Source organism: Lepus europaeus, chromosome 2 (assembly GCF_033115175.1).
Source record: "Lepus europaeus isolate LE1 chromosome 2, mLepTim1.pri, whole genome shotgun sequence".
In the NCBI taxonomy this organism is placed as follows: domain Eukaryota; kingdom Metazoa; phylum Chordata; class Mammalia; order Lagomorpha; family Leporidae; genus Lepus; species Lepus europaeus.
In genome coordinates, this window is record NC_084828.1 from 160,267,278 (window position 1) to 160,282,968 (window position 15,691).

Consider the following 15,691-nt stretch of genomic DNA (forward strand, 5'->3'; position numbering starts at 1 on the left):
AGGCACATGTCTTGTCACCACTGTCTCTTCCCATAGTCACCACAGATATTATTACTCACATGCAAACTTTTCTGACTGTGAGTCCAAATGAAACCTCCAAATACTTGTCAAATAGCACCTCGTGCATCCACTGCCAACAGGAGGTGCCAATATTTGTCTACAGCCACTATTTTACTTTACTGTGCTGACTGTTCTTTGGTTATTAAATATGAAATGAATGTATATATTTGGTAGAATGTATTACATGCAAATATGGTTTGCATATATGTACTTACATTCATACTTTCCACATGTAAGAATCTTCCTGGAACTAGCTAGGTCTTACCCAAGTTCATGAGTCCACTTACTGTTAACTCAAACATAAATTCGAGTTAAGCTGAATTAAGTGGAATGTTTTTGTTTGTATAAGCCCTTATTCTATTATCAAATACACATAAAAGTTTTAAAATTGGCCTGTTATCTCAGTCAACTAGGATTGACTTCATCATTAGGCAAATTTTAAAGGATCGTAGGTAAGTAGACATATGGTATCACTATAAGCTATCTACCTTTCAAAGTTGGGTTGTTATTTGAATGTCACTGTGGTTATTTTCTTACTTGTGGCATTTTTTAATATGACATTTGAAGGGAGATATAACCAGAGTTGCTCTCAATATAGAACCATAATAAAGACAGACTCAGAGTAGTCAGATTTTTTCCACTCAAGGTTGAACAGCAAGAAAATTATTATTATTCATGTCAACATGAAGACTTTCCTTGCTTACCTCAACATCAAACTCCAAAGTATGATCTATTTAATTTGAAACAAATAACATTTTGACAACTTTATATATACAAAATATTTCCACAAAATCAAAAAAAGTATAAAGTAATAAATTCCCAGCAGTAATTATTTGACCATGATCTGCAAAAATAACTTGTTTCCATCTTCGTGTGTGTGTGTAATATAGATACACACACACACACACATATATATATATACACATATACACACATATATACATGTCCATACACACACACACACACACACATATATATATATATATATATACACAAGTACAGGTGAGGATATGTATATCTAACTAAAGTGCAGGTTCCACAAAATAATAAACCTACTCATTTGAGGCACTTGGAAGTTTTCCTTACCATCAAATTCTGCCCTCTTCTATTTTATACACAATTTCATTTTAAAAGGTTAGTAATGACCTGCTAAACTGATTTCATTATCCACTAATAGGGCCAATCCACAGTTTGAAAAACACTACTGTAGCAAAATGACCAAAGCACTCTGACTTTATTCACCCATGTAAACATATCCACAAAGACCAATCCTGTACAACTTAGCAAGGGAAAAAAAATCTCTTGGCTTGCTCCCTAGTATCCTGGACGAAGCCAAGGTTTGTGGAGCCAACTTTTGTACTTGGTGGTTGACAATGACTGAAAACTGAAAGGCAGAGATCAAATCCTCACTCTCCCTCTCAACACACCTCTTCCGCTGGGTAATTCACACCGTGCAAGTATCAAGCTATTCAATTTTGCTGTCATTTACTGTTCTTTTTCCAACAGCAATGGAAACACAGCATCAGTTAACTGTCTTCTCTCTTAGGTAGAATTAGCTTATTCTCCCTGCTACCCTTGTGAACAAGGGCGGCATTCACGGCTCTGGAGGGCCACCCTTGCAGCTAGCTACAAAGAAACCATGGCAGGAAAGTGCTACCCATGAAGGAGCAAGAGCAGAATCTGAGAACTGAGGCTGTCAGTCCAGATTGTAGGCAAGAACAAGCCTGGTAAGGACTCCTCGGATGAAGTCGGCACAATTAGAACTGGAGCAACGTAATTACCAGGGAAAACAAACAGACCAACCAACCATAAAAGCTGTGTGTTTCCATGCTGTCTACCACAACAAAGCTATTTATTGAAAACATTGCAATCTCTTTTCTCCTTTTATGAAGAAAAAAGTAAATAGATACTGTCCAATCATCACACCAGAGATTATCTAGGGGCTTTCTTTCCAATACTCTGGCACTGGAATATCCTTTCTTCTATGTGATTATTTTGACATTCATTCACTTTGGCATTCAACCATTTACTGCGCATCGTTCCCCACCCCACAGCCAATAAACAGTGAGTGAGTGGACCAAAATGCTTCAATTTTTTTGCATTCTTTAATTCAGCATTCCTACTTTGCAAAACTTGTCTTAGATAAAGAAATGGTCATGGCTATACTTATTTGCATGAATTTCCAACATTTTAGCTTAAATTTCCATGAGCTTTTCTGAAATCTCCTCATTTGCAAATTTGCAAAGGTTTAGTGACATGGTGTCATTTATAATAGCAAAAGGCTAGATGAATATACAGTAAATTGCTAAAACTGGTCATCTCTGGATGGCTGGATATTGGTGATTTCAGTTTTATTCTGTGTTCTTATTGATATTTTCCAAAGTAAAAAATAAGACAAATGGATCAAAATAATATGCCTGTGCTTGACTCTGGCAACTCTTCTGTTGGGAGATCTTCACAAATGTGATGTCATCCCTTCCAAGAGCACCAGGGCCCTGCCCTGCCCTGTGTAGGTATGCTCGATACAGGTGCTCCTGCTGCACTTGGCTTCCACAGCAGGAAAATGGGGACAGCAACAATACCTAATGCATGGAGTTACGTTGAAGACTAAATCAAGTGTATTACTATTACAGTGTTGAAAGTGCTGAGAGGAGTGTCTGGCACACAAAAGCATGCTATGTGTCCACTGTCATTGCTATTGTCATTTTTGCTAGCACAGGAAATGGATGCGTATTCAATTCTTTGCTGTATCAAATGCAAAGGCTATGTCTGCACCCCACCCTGTCTTCCTTTCAAATTAATAAAACAAATAAATACTTTTAAAAATTAAGGAAAACAAAATAAAAATCCTAGATAAATGCTATTCAAATGATACGGACAGCACAGTTGTTTGTCTCAGTGGTTAAGCTGTTGACGAGGGCACCTGCATCCCATGTGGGAATGCCTGCTCCTGATTCACAGCACTGCTAATGCAAACACTTGGAGGCAATGGGTGGTGGCTCAAGTGATTGGGTTCTTGCCACTCATGCGGGAGGCCTGGATTGAATTCCTGATTCCTGGCCTCCGTGCTGATCTAGCCCCATCAATCATGGAAATTTGGAGAGTGAACTAGTGAAAAGTGAGGTGTCTCTCAAATTAATATATACTTTTTTTTTTAAAGAAAGTGATGCTTTTGGATAAGGATACATAAGGTGAAAAAAGAATTGAAATATATAGATTATACATTTTTATGACAGTTAACTTAAAAACAAAAAATACTACTATAAAGAAAAAATATTCCATGAATATGAAATGATCAAACATAGGAAGATGTAAGCACTCTAAATCTGAATGACCTATTACCAACTCTCAAAATACATAAAGCCAGCCTGCTAAAACTAAAAATGAAGCAAGCAAATTCACAGTGTGGAAGATTCCAATGCAACTGGAAGAATAGGTTGTTAAAAAGGAGCAAGGATATAGATATGGACAACATGATTAATGCATTTAATCTAATTGACCTATTTAGAATATTGTGGCTTATAATTACAGAACACACAAGATGCAAATTTAATATCTACCAAAATTCTCCATGTGCTGCACAATAAGTAAGCTTAAACAGATTTCACAGATAAAAATTTATATAGAGTATGTTCTCCAATCACAAGGAAATTAAGTAGACATCAATAATAAAATAGCCAAAAATTGCATGAATGAATGGGAATTAAAGAATACACTTAAAATTTTAAAACTTATTTGAAAGGCAGAGTGACATATAGAGAAATAGAGCGAGATCTTCCATCTGTTGGTTCATGCCCCAAATTCCCACAACAGCTAGGAGCCCAGAATTCAATCTGGGTCTCCAACATGAGTGACTGGGACCCAAAAATTTAGCCATCACCTGCCGTCTCCCAGGCAAGTTGGCTCAGAATGAGAGAGGGGACTCGAATCTAGGCACTGATGTGCGATGTGTGCATTCCAAGAGGCATCTTAACCATGGCATCAACTCTCTGCTGCTGCAACACACTTGTGATTAACCCATAGGTCAAGTAGAAAATACAGTGGAAATTAGACAATACTGTTAAATGAATTCTGAAGAAAACATGACACATCATATATGTGACATGTAGCTAAAGGTGTGATTAGAGGAAAAATTTTATGTTTAAGTGTATGTACTAGTAAAGGAGAAAGTCTGAAAATCAATGATTTAACTACCAATGTCAAGAAGTCATAAAAAAGAATACCAAATTCAAATCAACAGAAGTGGGATGAAGAAAATAATAGGGAACAGTAACTAACAATACGGAAAACAGGGGAGTAATAGCGAAAACTGGTCAGGTTAAAACTGGGAGATGCTAATAAAATTGACAACCCTGTAGCAGGATTAATCAAGAAAAAAGAAGATAAGACAAAAAATTACAATTATAGAATGAAATTACTATAAATCCTACAAACATCAAAAAGATAACACATGAATATTTTATGGAAATATTTGAAAATGTCAATGAAATGGACAACTCACTAAAAATATTTACCAAAACAGGAAAAAAAATAAGAAAAATATGAATGGCTCTATATCCATGAAAGAAATGGAATTTGTACATACAAATCTACTCACAAAACCTAGCTGCTTTATTGGTGAGTTCTATCAAACACTTAAAGGAAAATTACACCAATTTTACACAGTTCATCTAGAATATAGAAGAGCAATCATATCTCACCTCTTCCTATGAAATTATTTTAGGTCAGCAGAGTTTCAATCTCATAGTTAAATAAGGATGATACTAGAAAAGAAAATTAAAAACTAATGTACTTTATGAATCTAGAAGAAAAACACTAAACAAAGTGATAACAAACTGAGTTCTGAGACATTTTTTAAAAATAATATATTATGAACAAGAAGGATTTATTCTAGAAATATATGGTTGATTTCATATTGCAAAATCAACCAATGTATAGTACCCTATTAATTGAAAGATGGAAAAAAGATTGAGATTAGATCATCTCAATGGATACAGAAAAAGCATTTTATCTCACTCAAATCTATTCACACTACAAAAAAAAAAAAAGTCAGTAAACTAGGTATATTGTAGATTTGTAAAACTTTGTTTTCCTGATGGCTAATCCCCACCAGCAGGCTGTGAGCATCCTGCCAAGGCAACCAGGTATACCGGTTTGATAAGGTCCCTTCCACAAGCTCTCCTTCTTGCTCTCCCCTGAGCTAGGGATATTCAAATATGCCAACGAATCCTCCTATGTCCACCTGTATACTCCATCCTGACCCCCAGCAATGTCACTTGTCCGTGGACCTCACCGTCTCTTGGCTGCCCTGGTGCTCTACCCATGTGAGAGAATAATGAGTCCTTTCATTTCATACACCTCTCCCACTGTGTTTCCGTGGCTGTGATGGAGTGATCCTGGGGGACTTACTCTCCCATTTACAGCACACTGGGATTCAAAGAGAACTTTCTAGTGTGATAAAATCCCATAGCAAGCATCTCACTCCACAGTGAATACTGAATGCTCCTCATGAGACTAGGACTAAATCCAGGGTATCTTTTACAACTAATGCTACACAATATTAATACCAGATATTCTATCTATTGCAAGAAGGAAAAATGTTTTAAATAAGGAAGAAAGAAAACTGATTATTTTCTTTATCATAGTGATTATAAGGAACATCAAAATATTCTACAAAGAAATTACTGAAATACCAATAAGTGAATTTTGTTGAATCAGGTGACTGGATTTAAGAACATACAAAATCTTATTGAAATTCTACATCCCAGCAACAAATACCAGAAAAACCTGTATTGGCATAAAAAATCTAAAGTAAATAAATAAAATAAAAGATATGCAAAATTTCTCCATAGAAACTTTAAAACCTTACTGAGAGAAGAGAAAGGGGGGAGGGAATACAAAATCATAAACTGGGAAGACTCAATGTCAGTTCTCCCCATACCAGGATATAAATCAACATTATCCCTATTAAATCCCATGAGCATTTTTGATTGAAGTTAGTAAACTAATTCTAAAACTTATATGGAAAAGCAACAAGCCAAGAGTATTTAAGGCACCATCAAAGATAAGAATGTCAGGATTTTTACACTACTGGGTACAGAGGTTATGTCTATATTAACTAAAAAAGTATGATACTGTCCCAAAGATAAACAAATAGATCAAAAAGATCCCTGGCATATGTACCTCCCCTCACATGATACAGAAAAACTACTTCCAGATGATCTTCTGGTGTAAAAGTAAAAGGCAAAACAGGGAAGCTTCAAGAAGTTCTATTCGTGAATATGTTTATGATTTTGAGATAAAGTTTTTGTAAAAGGCACAAATAGCACTAATAATAAAGGAAAAAGGAAAGAAAAGAAAAATAAAAATTTAAAAGGAAATAAACGACAAAGAAAAAATAATAAATTAGATTGTATTAAAGTTAGGAACTTCTGTTCACCAAAATAAACCATTATGAGGTGAAAAATTATTTGCAATACACATGACTGACAAAAGAATCAGATTCAGAATATAGAGAGAGCTCCAGATCAATAAGAAAAAGACAGACAGCTAACCATAAAATGGCCAGAAGCTGTTGATATTCTAACACAAGAAGATTCTCAAGTGCAAACAAGCACATGGAAGAAGTTATCCATCTTATTTATCATGGGAGTGCAATTTAAAAACACGATGAGGTATCTATACAGATCAAGAACAGCTAAAATTAAAAAATACTGCCAGTATCTGGTGATGGAAGAGGTGTGGAGAAACTCGAACCCTCACACATACAATGCTGGTGGAAGTGTAATCATTTGCACTAGGAGTGAAATCATTTGGACTGTCCTACAGTATTCTCCAGAGCTGGGTATACAGATGTCATGGACTAGCAATTCCACTCCCAAACCCAAAAGAATGTGTATGCACGTTCACCAAACTACCCGTAGAAACATTTCCACAGCTGCCCTTTCCGTAATAGTTGCAAGCTAGAAACAATTCAAATGATCATCAACAGAATGGGGGGGGGGGGGGGAGACTGTAACCTACAGACGCAGTGGGGTAAAAGTCAGCAGCCTTAGTCTTCAAATACAATATATATATATATATATATATATATATATATTTTTTTTTTTTTTTGACAGGCAGAGTGGATAGTGAGAGAGAGACAGAGAGAAAAGTCTTCCTTTTTGCCGATGGTTCACCCTCCAATGGCTGCTGCGGCCGGTGCATCTCGCTGATCCGAAGCCAGGAGCCAGGCGCTTCTCCTGGTCTCCCATGCGGGTGCAGGGCCCAAGGACCTGGGCCATCCTCCACTGCCTTCCTGGGCCACAGCAGAGAGCTGGCCTGGAAGAGGGGCAACCGGGACAGAATCCGTCGCCCCGACGGGGACTAGAACCCGGTGTGCCGGCGCCGCAAGGCGGAGGATTAGCCTGTTAAGCCATGGCGCCGGCCTTCAAATACAATATTGAGCACAGCCAGCCCGACATAAGAAAGTCCGTTCTATTTCAGTGCGTAATATAAAGTTCAGAACAAAGCAAGGTTAACCTCAGGTTTTAGAACTCCGAGACTCCAGGCTCTGTTTGGGGGAGAGACTGAAGAGGGGATGAGGTATTTCTGTTTCTCATCAATGTTCCATTTCAGGGTCTAAATCAGAGGTGGGGACTGTCCGGCCCTCGGGCCCTCCAGGGCCCAAGAAATCATTAGGTCTGGCCCTGCCAAGGCAATGACAGGTGAGACTCGAAATGCAATACATCTACAGTAGGTTAATGTTTAAGTTGATCATTCTGTATGGCCAGCGAATGATCTTATAAATATCCAAACGGCCCTCAGCAGAAGAAGTGTTCCCCACCCTGTCCTAAATGGGAGTCACAGAAAGCATTTGCTTTGTGAAAACCTCTACCGTGTGCTTCTGATTTCTTTACATCTCTGTCTCTGAACGAATGTACGGTTAGCTTTAATAAAGAAGTTTACCTAAAGAATATCACATGAGTGGTTCCTCCTTAGCACCAAAATAACATAAGACATATGAGGGAACATAGGCATTGGGGTGCAGTGGATTCAGCTGCTGCCTGGGACACTGGCCTCCCATCTCAAAGAGCTGGTTTGGATCTCAGCTGCTCCACTTCTGATCCAGCTCCCTGCAAACACACCTGAGAAACCAACAGAAAGTGGCCCAAGTGCTTGGGTTCCTGCCACCCATGTGGAAGACCTGGATGAAGTTCCTAGCTCTGGGCTTTGGCTTGGCCCAGCCCTGGTTGTCGAAAACATTCATTGGAAGATCTCTCTTTCTCTCCTTGTTACTCTGCCTTCCAAATAAACAAAATATATCTTAAAAAAAAAAAAAGATAAAAGCTATGATAGGACCTAAAAGCACACATCAGGGCAAAGTTCAGCCACCTTACAGGATGTCTGCCTGTCACCTCATATGGGGTTGGGGAGGGGAAGAAGCAAACAGAAAGCCTTAGGCTATGAGAATTGTCAGCAGTGCGTCTTTCATTTTTTTCTTTTGAAGAATGGTAGATTTGCTTTCCTTGTGTATCATCATGGAAGATCAGCACTAAAGATTGTGTAACGAGTCAGTTTCTCCCCTTCCCATTGGCTTCCAAAAAACTCCGCTCTAAATTGGTGTAGACTCTTAGATCAGTGGTTTCCAAACTTTCTTTACCACAGCCACAGATGGAAACCCAATACACAAACACACATATGAATCTGAAATATACATTTAAGGAAAAAACAGCCTACTTTGTTTAGTGTCCTCTGATACCTTCTATTCTGTTTCACGTTTTAATTCATTGGAAATGGAAGATAGTTTCATGGACTAAGAAAGGCACAAATAAGTTTGAAAAACACTGTCTTCTAGAATTCCTGGAAAATATTAGGCACTCAATTTCAAGTTATTGAACCAGGAATGGTAGGCATTTTGCATATTTACCTGACCCCTAGCTTGGTGTCGGTGTGTAGTCTTGCCTTTCCTGGCCTGCTCACCTTCTGTTCTAATTTACATCCACTTACTATGGCAAATGCATCTTTATAAGTTGTCTGATTGCTTCCAGAATAAGTTCTTAAACAATACTTTCACAGGCATACAGTAAACCAGCCAGTGTCTAGGAACAGGCAGCCCAGTACCTGTAAGCCAGACACGTCCGGTCGCACCTCTGTAGCCAGGTCTGCAGCACCAGGGCATCTGAGAGCAGAGGGCTCCTGGGACTAGGTGACAGGTGCTCACTGCTGACCTTCCAGGGAGCCACTGTCACTCTGCTTTCCATGAAGTTTTCTGGCATTTCCGACAGATGGGAGAGAGGGAGTCAGCTCATTTGGAGAAACACAAAGACACTTTTTGAAAGAGGAACAAAGCACTCTGCAACTAACAATGAAGAATGGTGTGAGCATCTATGTGCATCACTGAGATAAAGGCACCCATGGTCTAGAATTTCCTTTATCTGTCTTTTCAGGGTGCAAAGTCTTTCTCAGGCCATTGAAACCGTGTGTCTACAGAGGCATTAGCTAACATGTTGGGAGGAGCTAGTTCAGGCATGTGAGAATAAAGCTTATCTTTCTAACACAGGGACAAATTTCACCTTAATAAAACTTTCATTTTAAAGCATTCTCTTTGGTCCTATTAAACAGAACTTTCCCTACAAAAGGTTCTTGGATCACTTTTGGGCAACTTGCCCATCCTAGCTTATCTTCCACAGTCTAAGAAAGGTAGACATGTTTTGGGCCAAGCCTCATGGCCCAAGGTACTAATGCTGTTGCTGTGAGGGCAGAGCCGTGGGCTAAAGAAGGGTTGTGAATGTCAGCTCCCAAGGGCCAGACTGATGAGGAAGGTGACAGGGCTGTATGCATTAGCAGCCACAAATGCAGAGCAAAATTTACAGGCACAGATGTCTCTCAGGAGCCAAACTGGGGGTGGGAGTAGTCTTCAAAAGTGATTGTGCAACCACTAAAACAAGTGCAAACTCACAATTCAAGAAATCACTATAATAAAATGCTGAATGTAAAAAGCCAGATAAAAAACCATCCATATAAAACATGGGTTTGACTGTGTTTTTAAAGCATATACATGCAAGGGTACTTAATTAAATTTTGGGGAAATGGAATTAGAAGATAACATTCATTTGCATGCAAAACATTTTCAAATCCTCGGGTAGATTTTCCACAATATACGTTTTCCTTGAATTATCCGAAGACCACTTGTTATACATGATTTCAAATTTTTTTGCACTAAAATAAAGTTATCTTTCAATGCCAATATCCATGAACTTTTTGTAGTGACCTTGTATATTACATATTCACCCAAAAATTTTTGGAAGAAAACTCCAAAATGCTGAGAGTAGCTATAAGCATGGGCTAGTGAGATTAAAAGCAATAGTAAATTTCTCCTTTACTTTTTAAAAAAGATTTACTTATTATTTGACAGAGTTACAGAGAGAGAGAAGGAGAGGCAAAGAGAGAGAGAGAGAGAGAGAGAGGTCTTCCATCCTATGGTTCATTCCCCAGATGGCTGCAATGGTCAGAGCTGGGCTGATCCAAAGCCAGGAGCCAGGAGCTTCCTCTGGGTCTCCCATGTGGGTGCAGAGGCCCAAGGCATGGGCCAAGGCCATCCTCCACTGCTTTCCCAGGCCATAGCAGAGAGCTGGATTGGAAGAGGAGCAGCTGGGACCTGAACCCACACCCATGTGGGATGCAGGTGGCAGCTTTTACCCGCTACACCACAGTGCCGGCCCCTCTCCTTTATTCTTTACTTTTTAGAATTTCATCTACAGTAAGGCTTGCTTTTACAGCCAGATTTTTAAAAATCAAAGCTATCTTTGGAAAATGTAATGATGCCTTTCTTTATGAACCCTAGCTTGTTCACTCCATGACTCGTAAATATCTGGAAGAAATCTTATTCCCTTCTCTTTCATGACAACTTCAGGAATTACACTTCCAATTCAACAAGGAGAACAGGAAGAGTATATGCACCGGTGAATCATGGGTTAAGTAAAAGCCACACATGGTTCTTACCCGCCTGGTGTACTTGCAAGAGGGAAGATCAACTGTGAAACAAAATTTCCAGAAGAGCTCCTTGTCTAATACATATATTTTTTTTAATGTGGGATGTGTGGTACAATTTAAAACTATAGGTTACAGGGCCTGCGCCGTGGCCGGCACCCCGGGTTCTAGTCCCGGTTGGGGTGCGGGATTCTGTCCGGGTTGCCCCTCTTCCAGGCCAGCTCTCTGCTGTGGCCCGGGAAGGCAGTGGAGGATGGCCCAAGTCCTTGGGCCCTGCACCCCATGGGAGACCAGGAAGAGGCACCTGGCTCCTGGCTTCACGTAGCAGCCATTTTGGGGGTGAACCAATGGAAGGAAGACCTCTCTGTCTCTCTCTCACTGTTTAACTCTGCCTGTCAAAACAAAACAAAACAAAACAAAACAAAAAAAACTACAGGTTATAAATAACGCTAAAGGCTTAGGTGGCCTAGCAGAAAGTGCACACAGTCAGTGAAGATGTCTCATAGCCGTGAATTCCCCAGTCCCTTGGCAACTCCGGTCACCTACGCGCAACGGACCAATCCACACAGCTGTTTGAAAGGGAAATGAAGGCAGTGCGAGGGAAGAGGCTGCATTCACAAGCTGGGAGCACAGCGCCTCCCTGAGCCTCAGCCCGCACACCAGCATATGGTTAAGTCAAGCATCTTCCTCTCGCCTGTCACCTTCCTGAACTGCGCTGGCCAGTGTGGCACCTCCCCCAGGGCTCCAGGTTTCCCTGGCCAAGTGCAGAGAGGAAAGAGACAAATTAGTCTACTTTATCATTTACTTCTCCGACTTTACCCATTTGAAAGAAAGTTCCATCTGGTAAAAGAAAAACAAAGGAAAGGAAACTTCTACTAAGAAATCACGTTACTGCAAGTCAATCAAAAAAAAAAAAAAGTCTGCTCTTATCCCTTAATTTAAATAAAATGAAATTCAGTAAGCAGGTCTGTGTAACAAATTTTAAATGTTGAGATTCTGGCAAGCAAACCCCCTGCTAAGCCCTGCTAACATTTTAGAACAGTTTCTTAGTGAGGTGCATGAATACAACACCTACAACAAGGTAATCTTATGACCTGATCTCAATGAAAGGTTTCTACACAAAGGTTTTAGAGGTACTTCAACTTCTATCTTAAATTGAATACAAACATGTTTACTTTGGAAAAGTACTTGAGGCATACTGGAAGATTGGGATTTGGGTTTTCTTGTTTATATTGGTAAGGTAAACTTCTTTTCTTGTTTTTTTCTTTTAAAGACTTGTTTATTTGAAAGAGAGTTACAGAGAAAGGTAGAGACATAGAGAGGTCTTCCATCTGCTGGTTCACTCCCCAAATGGCCACAGCATGGCCCACAGCATCTGGAGTTGAGCCGATCAAAGCCAGAATCCAGGAGCTTTTTCCAGGTGTCCTATGTGGGTGCAGGGGCAAAAGACTTGGGCCATTCTCCAAAGCTTTCTCTGGTGCACCAGCAGGGATCTGGATCCGAAGTAAAGTAGCGGGGACTCAAACCTGTGCCTGCATGGGATGCTGGTGCTGTAGGCTGAGGCTTCAGCCTGCTGTGCCACAGCACCAGTTCCAGGAAGATAAACTTTTTCAGCATCTTTGAGTATCTTCTAATTCTTAGGCTGAGACATTTGCAACCGACTTGAGAACTGACACTGGAGCCACTGAGAGGCCTCTTCGGAGGGAAGAGAAAGGAGCCTGAATACATATAGGGACAGAAGCTGCGTTCTATCTGGACTACTTCTCAAAGAAGGGTCTGCAGTATTAACCCATGTGTGAAAGTGCAAAAGCTGAACTTCCAGTGAAATAAAGAACTTGGTTTGGAAACAAGATTCAGACTCCTTATGGCTGTGAAGACATTCTTGTGCATTCACCCTCCCACAATCCCATCCGCAGGCAGCCCCAAGGTCACGACAAGTAAACTGCAGCCGATACTCAGTGATCTTGAGGGAGGAAATCCGAGAAGACTCAACACCGTAGGGTGGAGGATTTCTCCATTAGGTGTACACTGCTGAAAATAAATGTACAAATAAACAAATAACTAGGAGAGAAGAGAACGCTCTTGCTCAGAGTGGAATGCCGACTAATAAATACAGAAGGAAGGACGGTGCTGGAAAACCATCAGTGGATGTTGACACTAGTGGGTGAAAATGTGGGGAGGAAAAAGATGTTTGCAAAGGCCCAAGGTATTTCCTCTCAAACAACGTATACTAATCGCAAAGAGGAGAACAGTAACTTTATAGTGAGAAAACCTGGCAGACAGCACTTTAACCAAGAGACTAAAATTATCAATAATGGAAGAAACTGACACGATGTCCTTCCTGATCTCACGCATTGAGAAGGAGGAAAGATCACTACTGTTAGCATCATCCAAGATTAAGGAAACAAAAAAATCCAAATGGGAGAAATTCTAGAAAATTAATTGGCCTCTGCCCTCCAAAAATGCCGAGGTCAAGGAATACACACAAACACACACGCACACACAAATTAAGGAACTATTTCCCAACAAAGCAGACTAATGAGACAGGACAATTAAATGCAACGTGATTTTCTGGACTGGATCTGCACTGGGAAAAAGAATTACAGTTAAGAACATAATTGGACAATTGACAAAACTAGAATACAGAATGTCAGTTTGATAATAGTATATATCAATATTGAATTTATTGGGTTTGAAAACTGCTGTGGTAATGTAAGAGAGTGTTCTTGTACTTAGGAAATACATGCTAAAATATTTAGTAATGAGGGTAAAAAAGACAACAAGAAGAGTGACAGAAACTTAATAGTACAGAAACCCTATTTTCTCCCACCTGGAATTATGCCCTGGCCATTCCAGAGATTAAGGTCAACTGGGGTGAGGCCAACTAGGAAGTGTGGCTCCATACATTCTCTGAAGGGAACAAGGATATGCACATGTTGTGCAAACACCTGGTGACAGCTGGTGGTGGGGGCAATAATTCCAGCAACAGCAACGTGCACAGGAACCGAGCTTAGCATGGAAACTCCTACACTTGGGCTTTATACAAAAATACAGGCACTCCACTCCAGCGGCCTCCAGAGTCTGAAATCATTCCAGTATCAGCCATGGAGTCCAAAGTCTTACCTAAAGGTGATCTAAATCAGAGATGAGTGAGACTTGAAGATGACCCATCCTGAGATACAATTCTCTCCAGCTGTGAACTTCTGAAATCGGACGATTTCTGTGCTTCCAAAATACAATGGTGGGACAGATGGAGGATAGACACAAAGTATGAACAGGAAAGAGGGGAAGGGTGAGGAGCCTCAGGCAAGTTCAGAATCTGGCAAGGCGGATTTAATCAGATCTTAGACTTGAGAAAAATCCTCCTTGATGGGAGGATCTGCCTTTCAGTTCCACTGGAGTGGGAGCCCCAACCCCAAAGCCAAGGGCACTCAGGGTGGTTCTGCCTCCAAGGCTTCAATGGGAGATTGTCTGCCTTGTTGAATACAAAGTGGTGGCCCTGATGATCTCTGAATTGCCTTTGGGACTTTTTGCTTTTAGTAAATGTTTGCAGATATATAGTTTCGTGGTCTGATCTTATGGACTCCAAGAAATTCAATGGCATATCTTCACTTTGTCATATTCTTTCCACCTCCTTTTGTCCACACTGACAGTGTCTTTGCTAATATAACACCATGTCTATTCCTGGCTGTGCTGGGGATCCCACTAGAATCACCCTTCACATCTATATTTTCAGATGAGTCAAACTTTCCAGCCTCTAACCATTACTCAAGTTCAAAGCCACAGACACAGTTTTAGGCATCTGCTCTAGCAGCAGCCCAGTAACACAAAAGTCAGATAGGGCAGAGGGCACTGCGTGTACAGGCAGGAGGGAACAAGCATGGGAGGACCCAGGGCTCTCCTTCTGCACACCTCTTACAGTGTTCTTACCAAAGCCCAGCTCTGCTGTGCTGGCCAGTGCTAAGAACTTTCTTCTTGGGAATGGAGTATCTGCAAGTAAAACAATAAATTGTCCTTTGACAATATTCAGAGGCCTACACTGCCGTTTTTTCAGCATCTAGCCATGATTCTCAATGACTTACTACCAATAACTAACCAAAATGTACAGTTCTTATTTACTAAAGATCAAAATCAATGAAAATCTGGTGGCGGCCCTGAATAAATTTTGTTGTTGTTGCTTTTATGTATTTCTAATTAATGTTTTTTTTACAAAAGGAACATGATATTTCAGACCGTAGAGCTGTAAGGTGCATGTAGAAGTTAAAACATTCAAGTTCCTCTCTGCACATCTTGGGAAGTGAGGAGAGGACAGATGAAGAATCTTTCTATGTTGTAGGCTTGCACCAAGACTGGAAGTCCCTCATCTCTTTTGAAAAATATTATGTGTTGTCTAATGTGCAGTGATGCTATAACTAGTACTGAAACAGTATTTTTAGACTTTGTGTTTCTGCGTGGGTACAAACTGATGAGATCTTTACTAATTATATACTGAATCGATCTTCTGTATATAAAGATAATTGGAAATGAAAAAAGGAAAAACCTGGTGTTAAATTGGAAATGGCATAGAAAATTAATTAGGCCGGCGCCGCGGCTCACTAGGCTAATCCTCCACCTTGCGGCGCTGGCACACCGCGTTCTAGTCCCGGTCGGGGCGCCAGAT

At 40.2% G+C, this 15,691-nt stretch overlaps 1 protein-coding gene across 6 annotated transcripts in view; it reads right to left on the minus strand.

Moving 5' to 3' along the window:
* THRB (thyroid hormone receptor beta) overlaps positions 1–15,691 on the minus strand; it is a 412,267-nt gene that overhangs the window by 235,258 nt on the left and 161,318 nt on the right. Inside the window, exon 1 of one of the 6 annotated variants that reach the window (XM_062215340.1) lies at positions 4,761–4,780. The exons of the other annotated variants lie outside the window; for them this stretch is intronic. The gene's annotated coding sequence lies outside the window, so the exon portion shown is untranslated. Of the gene's footprint in view, positions 1–4,760; positions 4,781–15,691 lie in introns of those variants that run through there. 6 annotated transcript variants of the gene reach the window in all.